The sequence below is a fragment of the Lycorma delicatula genome, chromosome 1 (assembly GCF_047948215.1).
Source record: "Lycorma delicatula isolate Av1 chromosome 1, ASM4794821v1, whole genome shotgun sequence".
Taxonomy (NCBI): Eukaryota; Metazoa; Arthropoda; class Insecta; order Hemiptera; family Fulgoridae; genus Lycorma; species Lycorma delicatula.
Genome location: NC_134455.1, coordinates 76,029,074 through 76,048,090, shown reverse-complemented (window position 1 = coordinate 76,048,090; position 19,017 = coordinate 76,029,074). Strand labels below are relative to the sequence as shown.

At 29.6% G+C, this 19,017-nt stretch overlaps 1 pseudogene; it reads right to left on the bottom strand.

Moving 5' to 3' along the window:
• Window positions 1-2,338: 2,338 nt before the first annotated feature.
• On the bottom strand, window positions 2,339-2,499 carry LOC142318591 (U4 spliceosomal RNA; annotated as a pseudogene).
• Between the last annotated feature and the right edge of the window lie 16,518 nt (window positions 2,500-19,017).

The following is a 19,017-nucleotide window of genomic DNA, read 5'->3' as shown; positions in this document are numbered from 1 at the left end:
AGTATATGAGGTGTAGTCAAAAAATATCCAGCCTTAGCTCATAAAAAGAAAATTACTTAGTTCACTGACTTATCCCCTTCAAAGTAGGTCCCTTCTGATATAACTCACTTATTCCAGCGATGTTTCCATTGTTGAAAGCACTTTTCAAAGTGCTTTCAACAATGAAAAGCACTTTCATTGTTTTAGTGAGCACAATAAGACCTCTTGTTGCATATCTTTTGATCTCTTCTCTGCCTTTAAACCTCTTTCCTTTCTGCAGAATTTTAAGCTTAGGAAAGAGCCAAAAATTGCAGGGAGCCATGTTCGGTGAGTAAAGGGAACATGCTGAAGTTGTTTGATCTTGTGTTTTGTTAAGAATCTCTGGATAAGTTGTGGTGCATACGCCGAACCATTGTTATGACAGCATGAAGGTCATACTGACAGTCTTTTTTTGATTATCAATGTATGGTTCATCATGAGTTTGCTCCTCAAGGACACTGTCAATAAAGGGTATTACATAACTGTTCATCGTTCACTAAGAGATGCTGTTCAATGCAAGAGACCATAGGTTTGGGAAAATGGCAACTGAAGAATTCATCACGACAATGCTGAAATCAGAGAAAAATTTTTCATTAGGTATGACTTGATGAAAATAATGAATTTTTAAACCTACATTCAAGTGTTAAGACCTATGTTTTTTCACAATTAGAACATACCTGAAAAAATATTTTCATTTCTTTTTTGAGAATCCCTATTTAATTAATAATATTAAAAATACATTTTATATTACTTATGTAAATAACTTCGTTATCATCTATCAAGACAACTTTGATCCCAGTTAATTCAAACAAATAAAATTATACTATATAATTTATTTCATTGTGATATATATTTACAGATATGAAATTGGATCAGCAATATCTAATAAGTGTTAGTGAAGCTGAAATAGAAGTGCAAGATATAATAAATAGACTCTTATGGAGCTATGATTGTAATACTATTGGGCCTGTTTTATACCTCTCGAACTATCTGCCATTTTTATATATTTTATCTGGAGAAGCTAAGGAATCACTTGATAATTTTTTTAAATCCGAACCATTTCCATATTTGAAGGTATAAATGTAACATATTTATTTTATTCTAGTTATTTACAAAATGTCTAAATTAAGTTGTGTTTTTTTTAATAAATATTTTCTGTTTATAGAAAATAATCTGTACTAATAATTTTTATTACAAATAACGATAAAGTAAAACAAGCCCATCAAATTGTGTATCTTTATTGACCTTAAAAGATGTAATAATTTTCATTAATTTAATAAATAACACTGCCCAACAAAAAAATTGTTTGTTTAATTTTTCCTTCGTTTTATGAGTTAAATCTTACTAATTTTGGGTTGAGAAAAATAAATATGACAAAGAAAAATTTTTATTAGCTCTAGTTTCTTTGATATACAATAGGTGGAAGTATTTTATTTTAATAGATTAATAGAAAACAATACATTTTAATTATATACACCAACAAAATAGAAAGTCCATCTGATATTTTTTTAATGACAGTTACATTCTAAGAGTTCTTAATTGATGGAAGAATACAAGGCAGTTGATTGGATCTGAAAAGAATCATGTGGTGGCTTCATGAGATCGTTATCTTTTGACTTTCCTCTTGTAAGTGAGATCCGGAGCATCCCTGCACACTGACCAGCAGTAATCCACAAGTATTGCTTCATTCCAGCAGCCCTGATATCTTTGTTCTATTACAGAAATATCCTGATGGAATCTTTCTCCATGTTCATCACTGACAACTCCACAACTAGGAGGGAAAAAGTCCAGGTGTGAATGGAAAAAATTGATTTTAAGGGATGTGTTGCATCTGAATTAAAGGTGTTTTTTCATAAGTACTGTCACCAACTAACTGTATTTTTATCTCTTTTGTTGCATAAAAATCCATGAATGACTCCCTTTAAGTCTTCCCAAGCTTCTTTTTCATCTCCCTCCGAAATTCGGTCAAACACATGAAACTTTACAAGTTGTGAAATTTGTGGTTGAACAAAAATACCCTCATTAACTTTTGAATCACTTAATATAGGAAATTTTTCTCTTAAGTACTGAAAGGCCTGTTCTTCTCAGTTCATACTTTTAACAAAATTATTCATCAAACCCAGCTTTATATGAAGGGGTGGAAGAAGAACATCTTTTGGTTTCACGAGAAGCTCAGCAACAACATTTTTCTTGCTAGCGTTAAGATTTCCTGCAGGCCAGTTTGCTTGAATATAATGTAATTTCCTATCCTTTCTGTCCCACTTACATAAAAACAGCCGTATTTAGTGTACCCCCATTGCATTCCTAAGAGTAGAGCGATGACCTTTAGATCACCACAGATTTTCCACTTCTGTTAGCACAATTGGTTGAGTCAGGAGGATTGCCATGTTTGCATAAGTCTCCTTCAAGTGAACTTTCAACTAGTGATAATCGCACCTCAGATGAACTTCATTGGTTATGATATCGCCACTGCGCAAAGTTTCTTCAAGTAAACTTCATGACCAACAGGAATACAAGGAAGACAGTTGTTGTTAAGTTATACAGCTTTCAAACTAAGCTTGGAGGAGTCTATGAGTAGCCTTCAATCAGTTTGATCATGATTCAAATTCAAACATTTCATCAAGCCATTAACGTTACAGCAAACAACAAGATTGTTTTTCTTCTCAAAAAAAAAGAAAACAGATCCCTATGACAATGTCTGTACTGTGAGACCCTGACATCACATTGGAGAAGATTCCGTTGCTGTTGTCTTGACCGTAGAAGTTCTTCCTTCTCCTTTGACAAATCAAGGTCTCGAATAAGATCACTCAATTCTGCTTGATTCCATCTGTGCAGTTTATCATCTTTTTCGTCAAAATCAGAGTTATGGGATGTGGAAGGCTTTTTGGGTTCTTTGTCTTTCACACTTCTCTTCATTTTGTACTTAAAGCTCATAATTTGGGGTGGGGTAGGAACTGGTAAACTATCTGAATGTGGAACAGGTCAAATAGCAGATGGAAGATTAGGGCATTGAACTATGACAACCCTTCCTTTATAGGTGGAGTCAAGCAGAAATAGCAGTTATCTGTATGGTTTGTAGACTCCCGCCAAACCACAGGCACAGCAAAAGCCATAGATCAGTTTTTTTTTTTTCAGCCATTCTCATAGTGTAACTGAACAAGAGTTGCAACATAGATGTGGAGCCCATGACTTATTGTGGTCTCCTACCTTCATACCAAAATAATGCTGATAAGCAGTCTTCACAAGAGGCATCAAATTGCATTTCTGTGATGAAAATATTATTTCACCACAAATATAACGAAAATTACTCACTGAATTTACACATTTTCATGGCATTTTGATTTACAAATTTTTCACTTCAAAAGTAATCAAAAACCAAAAATTGTGCACTAATTACAACACAAACAATATGAAACTCAGTCACAGTAACAGTAATAATGTTTATAATGTACAAACAGCTGGAGAATGTTATGTTTTGTCATTTAACAGGTCTGACAATTCCAAAAACAGAATTATCCCCAAACTAAAAATGTAGATCATGTAACAAATGACATATCATTGTATCTTCAAAGCAAGAGCTAATCTGTAATTTTTATGGTGATTTTGAATTCAGCAGATGAAAATACATAAGAATAAGCTATTTTTGAGCCCGAAACATTTTCATTTTTGGGCAGTGTAATTAATTATTTATTAATAATAAGATAATTAATTAAATAAATTAATTAATAACCTGAATATTAACATAATTAAATGTTCTACTTAGTTTTCCTTCTTAGTAACTTTTCTGTCATTTTTGGGAAAGGAGGGTAATTCTTTGCTATCCTTTTTTTCCTTTACTTTATAAATATATGCTTTTTAATAGTAATTCCTCATTATCTACGATTATGATTGTTTAACAGTTGAAATGCCCATCTAATTTTATACTTTAATTAATTTTCTTATAAACAGTTTTAACTATTTTTTTATTTTGTTTGACCAGTGCTACATTTAACAGAGGAAATGTATACACTTAAATAAATCTGCTGAACTAAACACATTGCATAATGTTTAATGTGTTTTTTATTTTATTACTATGACTTCAGACATCTTTCAATAGACATTTTATGAGGTGGGTAAAATGATACATTAAAAAATTCCACAACCTTGCTGGAAATTGATCCCAAGAACAGCTGGATGATCTATGAGTCGCCATGATAACTACTACATCAACTGGTTTACTAGTTTTTTGTTTTGATTACATATTTATGTTATTATTGTTTTTGAGAAATTTTATATTTTTTCATGCATTGTAAATTGTTAAACACAATTAAATTACTAACTGTGGTAAAAGATGAAGATTTTTTTTCAACTGAGAAATATCAATTCTGACAGGGATTCAAATTCAAAACTTTCCATATGAATGCTCTCACTATCACTTTGCTACAGAAGTTATTGAATAAATTTAATTGCATATCCAATTTTCAGTGTAATACCCAGCAATCACTATACTCTTTTTGCCATATTATTATTTTATAACAATAGCAAAGAATTCTTTAACCTTCAAAACTGGGAAGTTTTAGACTTTCATTTTTCATTATCTAAATGCAATTTGATAGATAATTTTATCAAGCTGATGAAAATAACTTCGATTAAAAGATAATTCTCTATTTCAATATTCTGATGTTAAACTTTATATGTGATGTTAAACACATCTGTTGTTTCAAAGCTCAGAATAGGGAAACCTTTATAGCCTTAATTTACATAGGAGCCAGTCAGTAATCTAATGAAAATTTTCTGTTTATTGAACCTTTTAATTACATATGATGTGATTTATGACATTGAATATTCATTCATATGTACAATCTACTGTACCATATATAATTATACTACCTATTTATTTTATTAAATGCAGAGATTGTGGCTGATAATAGCCATATTATTGTTTTTTTAGGGTATGTTAAGCAATCTATGTTAGGTGTATGCAAGTAAGCCACTCTCTGTAGCAGAGTATGGATATGTTAGCCGATCTCCATGGCAGAGTAGTAGCATCTTGGCCTTTCATCTGGAAGTCCTGGGTTCAAATCCCAGTCAACCATGGCATTTTTCATACACTACAAAAGTCCACTTCCATATCTCACACAAAAGCTTCAAGCTTATGTAGCAATATAATCAAGCAAAAATAAATAAAAAAATATGTAAATAATATAAAATATATAAATTTCTAGTTAAAGAAAGGTTAAGAGAATATTGAACCTGCATATTCTTCCAAATTTATCAAGTATTCTAAGATGCTAGAACATTATTGAGTATTATTGCTTTTGTTGGATATATTTAATTATGTAGTATGTTTTTTCTGTTTTACTTATAATTGATTTTCTTTTAGGATTTTTCAAAACGCATCATCTCGTATGAACAAACATGCAATGAAATAACTCTCCTTCGAAGAAATATTCCTTTAAATTTAATAGAACTTGACTGTTGTGAAGTAAATGATACTCTTCATAAATTGGTTACTGATCTTCGAACTGAAATTGTAGAATATTTTGTTAATGTTAACAGGCAACACAATAAAGGGTATCTTATTCCATAATTAATATTTTAATTTAATTACTTGGTTTTGTTAATATAACAAATGAATTATTATTTTAACTAAAGGAGAAACTAAGAATGATTTTGATCTTAAGTTTAAACACTAAAATGCTTAAATTATATCAATTGTAGCCAACTAAAACTTAATAGTGAAAATACGAGGGCAGTCCATAAAGTAATGAGACTGATTTTCTCAGGGAAATTTAAAGTTTTCAAAATGGCAGTTCTGCATACGTAGAAATACCCAGTTGATTTTTGTCTAAGTCTCGTGTCAATTTCAAGTTGATTGTATTCACTTGAGTGTCAGTGATCATTAAGTAAAGTGTGATGGGTAATCACCTATTATGGAAAAAGGTTTATCAACATTATGCAGTTTAGTTTTATGTTTAAAAAAAAATTAGCTTCCAAAAAAAAAAAAAATGTTCAAAGAAGCATCCAATGAAGAGTCTGCCTTGTGCAATATGTTTTTGTTGGAATGCTGCATTTTTGGCTGGAAAAGAGAGCACGGAAAAACCTGGGTCAATCAAGCACATCAATTAACAATAGTATGGTGAATACAGTGAGTATTATTACTTGAGAAAATCATAATCTTGTGTGCAGTTGTTGGGAGAACAACTACAAATCTCAAAAAGCAGTGCACACAGTATTCTGACCGAGCAGATGAATAAGAAATGTTTGTGTTCAATGTTGCATGTCGTTGGATTCTACAGCTCTTAACACCTGACTAAATTGAGTATCGCATATTTTTCAGCAAAGAATAATTGGCTTGCTACAAGAAGGAAGGGACACACGTTTCGCATAATGTGGTAACTATTGACGAGTCTTGGATATTCAATTATGACCCTGAGATGAAACAACAAAGCTCCCCATGGAAGTATTCAACTCCTTCATCACCTCTGAAAAAAGCAAAAGCTTTTCAAACTATAGTTCTTGTTTCATTACTTTTTGGACTGCCCTCATAGTTTGTTTATATGAACAAGAATTCCAGACAAGCTGTTATGAATTGTTGAAATATTGAGGCTATCTTTAGACGTTGCCTGCACTCATGAGAACATTCAGTAATTTCTAAAGTAACTGTAAACAACATAATTATTTGTGATATCACAATAGACCATTTATCCCTTAATTTAATTATAGTATTTTTATTATTCCTAGTGTGGACGTCTGTTCAATTAGTGAACAATAAGCACCCCCCCCCTTACCACAATGAGATAAAGATGATATGTATGACATTGAAAAAAATAAAAATAACTAACTTTTACTAGGATTTGAACCTCAGAACCTTTGACTTCGAAAATCAGTTGATAAAAAAGTGATTTGCAATGATGAGTTTTACCACTAGACTAGCCCGTTTGGCTTAATTATAATAGAATTAATTTTATGAATGTAAAAAAAAATTTCAGAATAATCAATGATATTGATCATTCAAGGAAATATTTTTAGAACATATAAGGTTGCCGGTATTTTTAAATACCGGCAAAAATATCGAATTCTGCAGGTCACCTCATTAAAATTAATTAACTTCAGATATAATTTAAAAATTTTAGAAGTATTTCAACCATAAAAAATGGCAAGTTTGAAGAATATTATGTTTTGAAAATAAATATATTTATTCTTTCAAGTTGTTGGTTAGTATAGCAATGTTCAATAAAAATATTTTTTTTTTTTAATTTTAATTCAATTTTCGACACATGTGTATTAATGAGATATCAGTATGCAGTAATGAAACTGAAAAGAGTTCAGGTAATTCAAATGTAATATTTTAATTTTTCATCGGCTAAGATAATGTTTTTGTTGTCTATGCTTTTTCCTACTCTTTTAATTCAGTCATTACAGATATAACTGGATTACTCAAAATTTTTATTAAAGATAATATTATTTTATCATCACAATGCAATTTACTAATTTTACTGCTTTGTTAGTTATGTCATAGGTTGTAATTGTTTAATTGTGTTTTTACTGTTCTGATAGATTTTTTTAATAAAATTCCTAAATATAAAAAATAATAGTTTATGCCATGTGAAAACTAATCATTTTCATAAACAATATTATTTTAAAAACAATATTTTTGTGCCTCTTGTTGTACGTCATGTTGCTATAATAATATACAGCAAACTTGTATTTTTGAAATGGGAGTCACCTTTGCTTGCTGCAGAGCACAGGCTCTTGTATGAAAACTGTATAACACCAATCCTAATGTAGGATAATGTTTTCTTCTATTTATTGTAGTTTTCCTTTAAAAATGTTTTTTTTTACACGTCAGATTCATTTGTACTAATATTTTTGTAATTTTTTTTTATAAAGAAAAGTTTCAATATTACAGAAGATATAATCTTATCTTTTTTGTTTAATGTAAAATTGTTTGAAAACTAGAATCCCCAAAATTGAATTTAAAAAAAAATAAGTTAATGAATTTAAATAATTTTTTTTTTTAATAATAATCAATTTTGTATGATAGAATGGAAGTAAAAAATGCTTTTATTTTTTATAAAAATGCCTGACAGTGACAGTAATGGTTAAAGATAATCCTTGATATAATAAAAAAGTATCCATATTTTTTAAAAACTTTGACATTATTACTAGAAGTAGGTGCTTGATATTGTAAAAGATACATTGTGAGAATCCTTTTTAACTGTGAGATAAGCACAGGCACTGAACAAAAAATCTGGAGTGTAAAGAATTAACATTTTTTTCAATTATCAACTTCTGTGTAGATTTGACTCATTATAATAGACTCCAGTTGCTTATCTTCAATCTAATATGGCCCAAAGCTACTGATCAGCACATGACATGGAAAAGCTCTCTACAGGAAAACTTTTATTGTGCTATGAGCTATCAGTTTACACTAAAACAGTGGATGGATTATTCAGATAAAAATAATTTTGGAAATTTATATTAAATTGATAAGCAGGTTGACTGTCTAATTGTGTAAAATATCATATGCAGATTTTTAATCATGGTACATCAGAGTTTGTTTGATACATTTACGATGGGACATTAGTTCTGGAGCCATTGATTTAATAAAATAGTTTTTAGTTTTTTCAGGCTAAAAATTCAATGTTGATAGTTGTTCATTTGATATCCTCAAACTTTTAACATAATTTTTATAGTTTTTTTTAACAGAATTACACTTACAGTTATTGTTACTATTGTTGGTTTTTGATATTTATTAAGCGATGTATATTAATGAATCATGTAATGCTTGTAATCTAAGGTAAAATTAGGTTAGGTATGGGTTTTTCTTCAATTGTTTTTGTAAAGTAGCAAATGTAGCAAGCAGTAAAGGTGATATGAAAATAAGATGGAAAATTTAAATGCTCTTTTTAAAATAATGGAAGATGAAAAGCTTAATTCAGCTGTTAAGAAAGTTAGTATTGTGTAGATTAATCCAAAAAATTACTTTTCTTTTAAACAGGAAAGAATCATATACCCATGAATAAAAATGTTGTCCTGAGACAAGAAATTCAACTAACTATCGTATTTTCAACTAAACTATCATATTTTTCAATCATAAATTGTGGAGAAAAGATGAAAAGCAACTTTTAAGACAGTGTCCATTCAAAGTAAACCTATAGAAAAGAGAGTTGTATTACACAAGAACAAAATATAGATATCAGAAATGTAATGTTGGTGAAAAAGTAAAGAAAGACGAGATTGAGGTCTCAAAATGTACACCATATCATATATTTTATCCCTTAGAAATTATGTGGCTGAAATAATAATTGAAGTCCAATTCATGACTTTTAAAAAGAATTCTCATATTGTATTATATTATTTACTCAAGATTCAGTAGAAAACATCTAGCTATAAAAATTTTATGTAAATTCCAAACTTTGCAAATTAATTATGAATTGTTAAAATTAAATTTAAATTGTTTAAAAACAATATATAAAATTTGTGAAAACAGAAAAATGGATAGAAAATAATCTTTATTCAGCTGAAGGAAAGTAAAAAAAAAATCATTTAAATTATAGTGTTCTTATGAAACCACAGAATAAAAATATTTCATAATGGTCTAGTTTTCAAAATACCAGTAATGTAATCTGTGTTGTTAGATACGTCTGTTTACTGAATTCTGCAAAAGCCTGTTCCATTGACCTTTAGTTATTTAACATAAAAATAATTTCTATCTGTTATAATCAATTTTTTACTTTGTTTTACAGAATTGCATCAATATTTGAAGATATGGCGTCACGTGTCAGCCATTTACCGGAAACTACTGTTGAACTGGTTGAATTAACAAACTTTATAAATGAGAGTCGAGATGCAACAATGTTCAATTTAAAAACAAAGTTACTTTTAACTGCTGAATATGTGATGTTTTTGATGAATCATGCTCTGCTTAATGGTAATTATTTGATAAATAAGATAAGTGTTCTGTAAAAACCATAAACAAACATGCGATTAATTTTAACCATTTAATAATTTCATCATTAACTAAAATACTTTTATATTCATTAAGTTTAATAAAGAACTGTCTGTGAATTTAGACTAATAACTGTTAAATAATTTTATCTGAGGCATTTTAATTGTAATTGCTTTCTATCTTTAACTACTGAAAATCTAATTGTGCATGTTAAACTTTGTTTTTTAAATCAGATTTCCCACATATCTGGTAACATTATTGTAAGATAAAAAAATGTTTGTACAGCTTGTTTGTTCAGTGACAGCATATAGAAATTGGACGCACCATAGCATCGCAGTAATAGTTAGTGGTGGGAGTAAACAACTTGTCAGTTGAGATCAAAATTCTGAGCGTAAAATGTCGTGGTTAAGTACTTTTCTGAAAACATTGTAGTTGTTTTTTATGACCAATAATTGGATTTAATAATTACATGATACCTTTGTTGACAGTTGTTATTTGTTAATAACTTTATTAATAGTGTTGGTGTCATTAAAGAAAAGTTATTTTTTAGTTAATTTTATTTGAATTGTTTGTAAATTTAATTTATTTTAACGTAAACATAAACCCATAATGTCAGCAAACACTGGTAAAATTGAGGGAAAGAGGATAATCAAAAGTCAGTCTTGAACAGTTATTCTCAATGTTTATAATTTTATGAAGAAAGAAGCCAAAGAAGGACAAGCAAAAAATTTAAAACAAATTCAGAATCGTGTTTTGAAAGCAACTGGTGTATCTGTTAGATCCCTTCAGTGATTTTTAAAACAACAAGAACAACATGAAGCTAGTAGAAAAATTCAGCACTTGTAAAAAAACAGACAAGGAAGAAGTTGAAAATTGACCTGGACAATTTCAACAAAGGTATTATTCGGACAATAAATGAGTTACATTTACAGTATGGAGAACGCCCTTCTCTGAGGAAACTTTTGCTTTTAGTAAAAGGAAATGATGTTTAAAGGGAGCATTTGGGCTCTTCATGTAGTGATGAAAAATTTAGGCTTCTGGTAGAAAAAAGCTGAAAACATCAGAAAAATCATCCAATTATATACATAGATAAAACTGACACTTTCTTCCGACAGAAAGGTCAAACATGGACCGATGGTTCTTAAGAAGGGCTGAAAGTTCCTGTTTGTAAAGGAAGTCAAGCAATAATAGTTAATGCGGTAGGAGAAGACGGTTTTATCGAAAATGCTCTCTTAATATTTAAGTAGGGTTAAAAAATGGGTGATTACCATGATGATATGAATTTTAATAATTTTCAAAAATGGGTTGTGTCTCAATTGCTTCCGAATCTGTCACCAAGATCTGTAATAGTTATGCATATACAATTCACTGTACCATAATGTTCAAATAAACCAGCTCCTAATTTGAATTCAAAAAACAATACATGATCACTAAAAACAAAATATCATTTGCATATGAAACGTTCAAACCTGAGTTGTATATGCTGATAAAACTACTGATTGCAGTTATGCAATCAGTTGTTAAAAACGTACAAAGTAGATTCTTTGTTTGCTGAAAAAGGACATACTGCTGTCAGATTACCACCTTATCATCCCGACTTAAATGCTATTGAGAACGTGTGGACATGTGCTAAAAATTACACGTGTAATTTGTAACATGTGTAATTGTAATTTTTTTATTTACAGTGTAGTCACCAGACAAACTAAATATTATTATGTAGAATGTTTTGATGAGTTTCCAGCTTGGTTAACAATGTCATCAACCTGATGCTTAGAAAGACAGACTTCAAACCTAATTTCTGATGGTACTTCCATTCTAGACCATTCTAGAACCTTATATACTGGAATGACAGGGACAAATGACATACCCAGTAGTATGTTTTTGTGAGGTATAATTCTAGAGAAAACCAATATTTAAAGAGATTTCTCTGGAATCCATTGGTATCTGAAGTACTCTGTGTTTCAACAGTAGTATCCAATGATGAGAAATAATATCTTCAGCAAACATCTTTTTCCCAGTTGGATCAAAAATTCTTAAGAGATTGTTACTAGGTTGTAAAGTAATGTTTTGCCTATTTAGTCCAGGCAGTATCTGTTTTAAAATGAATATATTTGGACTTTTTCTATATGATCGCTAATTTTTGCTTTAATGCCTTCAGAATATTCATCAGAAATGATTATTTTCTTATGTGCAAAAAGTGTTTTCTTATGCGCAAAATTTTCTGATTTCAAAATTATTATGCAAAAACTGTCTGACCAATTTTATTAAAATTTGGCATGTTTTTTATCGTATCAAAAAGTTGTTGGAGGCAAAATCTAATCTTAAGGTTCCATGTATAAGTACTTGAAAAAAAATTCATTTTTTAAAATTTTTTGTCAGTGTTGCTATTTTTGCATTAATAATAATGCATTTTTAGATAAGCATTTTTTTTTTACATCTTGTTTAATAAAAATTTAAGCACACCTTTTTCAACTGGTGCATAACAAAATAATCATTTTGATTATATTCTGGAGGCATTAAAGCAAAAATTAGTGATCATATAGAAAAAGTCCAACCCAAAACAGATTCTGCCTGGACTAATTGTCTTGGGCTCTTACATCATAATCTAGTGTTCTCAGGCAAGTGAACTCTACAGATAAGATCCAGGTCTAAGTGAAGAAAAGAGGCCAAATTTTGTTTTAAGTAAGCACATCAGCATCCTTATCCCCCTTTATTCATTGGTATCTCAGTGCTTCATGCAACTTTTTTTCATTGTAAGCTGCTGAGAGAGAAACTATTATTTCTTACTAGGCTGATATCTGTGAAAGTATAAACATGATATCTAAGAGAGAGTGATATACTATGAGAGTACTATCCTGATATCTTTGTAGATTTTTTCCAGTTGCATTATTGTAACCAGTGAAATTTATCCTAGGGTTCATTACTGTTACTTTAATATTGAGCAAAGATTTGCCATTTTCAAGAATTCACATTATAACTGAATTTTAAATAAGAATTCTTAAGTAATTATTTTTTTTAGTGAAACTGAGAAAGAAGTATTCTGTTTAGGGCTACTAGAGAAGATGTGAGCTTTCTCACACCTTCCCAAAGGAATTTTATTTTAACAATTCAGATTTTTCACTGTCTATTTCAGGCTAGTGACACTGATTTAATAGTTTTAATAAAGGAACTTAAAAAAGAGTTAGTTTTGTATAATTTAATCATTTATGAAAATGAGTTTTTCATTTATTGCTCTGTTATTCTACATTTTGTTTATTCAGTGATCTCTGCTTATATATATATATATATATATATATATATATATGTATATATATATACCAGTTCTGAAATATTAGCTCTCATTCCATACTTGATAATCTGATATTTTTACCGATACTCTAAATTGTTATTTACTGATATTAGACTTATCTTGGATCCTGTTCAACGCCAAAACAAAATTAGTCAAATTAAATTTTTATCCCCTTAAGTAAAAAATTTTTAATAATAATTTGTCAATAAATATTTGTATAAAAAAAAATACTAAACAATTCTCTAAGCCATATTTTTCATATCTGTTTAATTAAATTTTAGTGGATGATATTCAGTTGAATAGCAGAGTGTTTTTATGGCCTAAAGATATGGAACAGTGTCTAGATTTGAGTTCTAACAGAATTGCTCATCGAAGAGAAATGGTTGAAAGTGCTTTGCGTAATAAACGAGCTGAATTTGATATTGTGTAAGTAAATTTATTAAATTTTTTTTAATAAGTAGTAGTAGTAGTATGATAAATAATTTAGGCTATTAACGTACAGCATAATATTGCATTTAATAACTTTGCTGTGTTTGGTTGCATCATAACAACATTACATGTTACTAACTTTAATATTTCACAACTTTTTTTTACTTGCATATTCCTTGACTTCAAATAATGATGCAGACTAACAAGTGTTACAGTTATTATCTGTTATCCATTAACTTTTTTAATCAGTCTCAACTCCTAAGATGAATTTTTCCCAGAAATAAACTTTACAAGATGCCTGACCTACTGAGAGTTTGCATCTTCATTAGCTGCTGCTCATTTGACAGAAAGTATGTGATTGCATTGTTATTTCTAAATAATTAGTAATAAGTTAATTCAGATAAATGATTTTTTTTATTGATGATTCCTCAAATAATAGAATGATTATGTGTTTATGTAAATAACAGTTTCTTTCATCAAGCAAAAGGTCATTGATGGAAAATTAAAGGATGTAAAAGAATGAAAAAAATTCCAGCAGCCAGAGTAACATTTAATTATGATTCCTATAGTTTCTGAGACAAACAATGCTAGTGCAAATAATTCAAATGAAAATTACTAAGTACCAGTTCAGGGCTGTATGGTGGGTGCTTAAATACTTTCAGCCAAATTTTGAATCCTTGAGTAAAAGCTGAGTATGATTAAGTGTTATTGTGTAACAAAACAGTGTTGTGCAACCTGTATACACTATTGTCCAATTTATATTTTATGACAGAGCCAGATAAGTGTTTTATAGTAAGCCTGTGAATTTATTGTTCTTTTGGATAAAATTAATGAATAACAGCCTTTTTGGTCTCATATAATGATCTTCAATTTGCTGAGTTATGAGAGATTTATAATTTACAAGAGATCTATGTTTCATTACCCATAACAATATGATTAAGAAATTCATGCATTTTCATCTTTGTAGATAACAATCAAGATCTTTCCCACTCATATTTTCGTGTCTTCCTCAGACAGCAGTCATTGAACATATCTGACAAATTTTTTTTAATATTCAGAATATCCAATGATAATGTTGTTAGACAGACCTTGAAATCTAAGGAAATGAACTGTAATTCATTAATAGTAAATTGTCTATCTTTTTGAAATTGTGGAAGATTTTTTTCTTCAGTCACGATAGAGGATCATTGAGAACATTTTTTGTGATGGACATTTGATTGTCCTTTATTGAAAACGTTAATTTACTTTTCATTTAATTTAAATTCAATCATTTAATTAGATATTTAGAAATTTAATTAAAAATTTTAACTTATGTAAGTTACTGCTAAATGGATGAAAGATACAGCTTGTAACCATACAGATAAGTAACCATACAGCTTGTTTAGCATTTAACCATTAATGCCATGTATGTTTTTATTCAGTGTAAGAATATTAAAAAAAAAAAAAACGGAGAGTAACTTTTCCAGCAAGGCCAGAAAATGTAATTAGTTGCAGGTGTTACGCAAGTTTCAATATATGGAATTTATTCTAGAGTTAATTAATACAAGAATGTGACATAGATTCCAGAAAGACAAAAAAAAACAAAAAAAAGAGAAAAACTGCTTTTTTTCCTTTTTTGTCATTTCTGAGCTTTTTTGACCGCATTCCTTCTGGTGATTTGAATAAGACCATAAAGTATTAGAAAGTACCTTAGCTACGTAATAAGCGTTAATTTATATGAAAAACTTTATCTACCTTTTGATAAAAGTTTGATATACAGAACCTATAAGTTCTATATTTCTGCTGCCCATTAACCAATTCTGATCAAAATTACATGACAACAATGCCCAATTTACAAAAATAATAGAATCAAATTTCATTTAGATTGGTCCATTCAATCTCAAGTAGAAAGTAAGCTAACATAAACATTTTCATAATCCTTCTGGAGTTTCAGTCGTAAAATTGATACTTTGGTTGGGATCATAAAATGACAAGACTAATAGAAACTCCTCTATAGGAAAAATTTGACCCAATTAAATTACTTTTCGTTCTCTTGTCCTAATTAAAATACTTTTCCTCATGATATCATGTTGAGTTATGTAGTTTACTATACTAATTATTTTACTGATTACTGATACTGATTGTACTGCATTGTATACACAAAGGGTTACAAAAGTAGATATACAGTAGGTATGCAGGTTTTATTACGAAAAAACAGTAGCTTTATGAAATTAAAATAAGGATGACATAGAAACTGTAATTAAATTAAGAAGTACAGTTAATTCAGTCTTTTAAGTACTCAAATTGCCAGCCTTCAGCATTTACACATTCCTGTAGTCTAGTTTCTACACTCAAGCACACTTTGACACAGAGCTGTTTATTGTTATCAATTTCTTGGCATGATTTTCTTATAAGTTGACACATGTTATCAACAGTGCATGGTTTTCTTGCAAATAATTTATCTTTGATAACACCCCAAAAGAAAAATGCCATTGGGGTAACGTCTACTGATCGTGGTGGCCATTCAAGTGGCCCTCATTGACCTATTTACCTACTGGGTAATTCATTGCCAAGAAACCCGTGCACTGTTATACCATAGTGGGGAGGGACTCCATCTTGCTGAAAATAGAACTATTCTGCTGTAGCCATAATTATGGAATACCAGTGTCCCTCAGATTGTAAAAGTAGACATCGTGGGTAACAGTTGTATGGAAAAAAATAGACTCAATAATCTCTTCACATGAAAGGCACGCCCAAACTGTAATCCCAGGCTGATTCAGTTGTTTTTCATTCATAACATAGGGGTTGTCGATTGAGCTATTGAGCACAGTTATGCCTGTTAACAGTGTCTGACAATTAAAAATTTGCATCGTCAGTCCAACAAATTTTTCAAACGATGCCATAATTTTGTCTTTCTTCATTCAAAAGTGTCTCGCAGAATTGTAAATGGTGATCTGGATCATCCATGATCCATTAATTCATTAATCTATGAAGTAATCTTGGCCAATACACTTGCAAACCTAAACATTGCATTACATGAGATCCAGAGATCTACGGGAAATGTCTAACTCAACAGAAGCTCTTTGAATTTCTTTGGGCTTTGAGTAAATGCCTGAGAAACTAACATTTCATTTTCATGGGTAACATGACTGGTCGGCCACTCTTTGACATATTACAGATGGACCCAGTTTTATCAAATTTATTGGCCAGTCTGTAAATTGATAGTCTACGTGGTGGAGGTGTATCAAATTCTTCTGCCCATTTCTGTGAAACCTGTTCAGCATTCTCTGTCTTTCCATATTGTTTGATTATCTACTTATATTGGTCATTGCTTGATTATCTGAAAAGAAAAGAAAATAACAATAACAGAACGAAAGAATAGAACAATAACAGATATAACATATTAATATTACAGTACAGTAAAGCATAGTAACTGCTTCTTTGCACCTATTTTTCTTTGTACCTACTTTTGACCATCTCTGTAAATATACACATGTCTATATGTGTGCACGCATGCACACACATGCAGCACGCATGTGAACTCCATATTATTGTTTTAGTTCTGAAAGAAAGTTTGCTCAGTGCTAATAATAATAATACTATTACTGCTACTACTAAATTGCAGTTGATCATTTACAGTGAATCCTTATAATATACTTTGAAAAATAAAATAGCATAATTAATTAATCAAACCAAGTTTATAAATTTTTCTCATTAATGATATCTGATTTAGCTGATATCTCTATTTAATAGTTTAACATTTATTCTGTGATCATGTAAGTAATGTAGTCTTTAGTTCTTCATTTCTATACAAAAATCACATCTGCAAAGATGTTGTCAAGTTTGTACAATATATACCTGCTTTCTACCTATTATGTTGTAAGGAAATAGACCAGATGCAATTGTTAAAGATTGTAAAAATGTGAATTTTTATTGAAACATTTGAATAAATTACCACTAAATAATATTTAGTACCTCACAATTACTTTGAAATATTACAAATGATAATGTTTATGCCAATCTATAAAAGTTGTAATAAAATTCGGTATATTATACCGAATTCGGTATATTTGATCTTTTCAGCTTCATTCGCCTTTTTCCCACATGATAGCAGCACTGTCTATATTGTATATTAATATTTTCAGCCATAATAGATGCCTAATTCAAATTTTTCTGCTGAGAAAAATATATAAAATATATATTATAATATAATATATTATATAATATATAAAATATTGTATTTTTTACAAATAGCGATTTGTTTTGTTTGAAATAACAGAACAAACCATTTGCATTAAATTTTTCATTAAAAATGGATTAAAGTATAATGAAGTGGTGAAGATGCTAGAGATGGCTTATGACGAGGATTTCATGTCAACACCAAGATTTTATGAGTGTTTCAAGAAGGCCGTGAAGATGAAAAAAATTGGAGATTCATATATCATCAACTAATGAAAAGATTGACAAAATTAAGCAGGTGTACAGTTATGTTAAGATTAAATAGGTATATAGTAAATTAATTAGTATGCTAACTGATCAAAGTTCCAGTTATCCCAATAAATGCTTCCTGAATAACCAAGATCAAAAATAGCATGCCAAGTTGACGAATGAATATTAAGTTTCCCCTTACTGTTTTTTTTTTTTTTTTTACTCATGTTGTTTATTAGGAATTTTTATCACAAGGTTGTACAGTCAACAAACGGTGTTACTTAGCAATTTTACTCTGGGTTTATGCGAGGTGATCCGAAAAAAATGGTCACGAATGCAGGCAAACAATTCTTGGATTTTGCACCAAAATAACCATCCTGCTCACACACACTTCACTTTTAATTCATAATTATTAGAAAAAAAAATAACATTGCATCCTGTGACTTTCTTTTATTCCTACTGATTAAGAGAACATTAAAAAGTTAATTTACCTGTGATAGATAAAATAAAGAAAAAATCACAAACCTAGGCTATACCAAAATCTTATTTTGACAATTATTATTTTTTATCAACCTCATAGATTTCATTTTACATTATTTCTAGTGCTTGAATTCAATGTATTTTAATGAAATTATTTTGTCTCAGTTTATTGGAACATCAGAAGGAACTGGATATATTGAAGAAGAAGGATCCACCAATATTGACAATGGATGAGATGACTGAAAATGCTAATGCTGTAGAAGTATTAACAAACCTTTTGGCTAACGATAAAATGGTTGCTGATGTGAGTTGCTTTAAAATTTGTTCTTTTGCTATTTGGCAGAAAAACTGTAAATTCTTTTAAATCTACTGGTGCCTGTTGCAGTTACTGGCAATTACATAATAAGTCACTATACCCTTATTCTATTGCTACTGAGTTTATCAGTCCACTAAATAATGT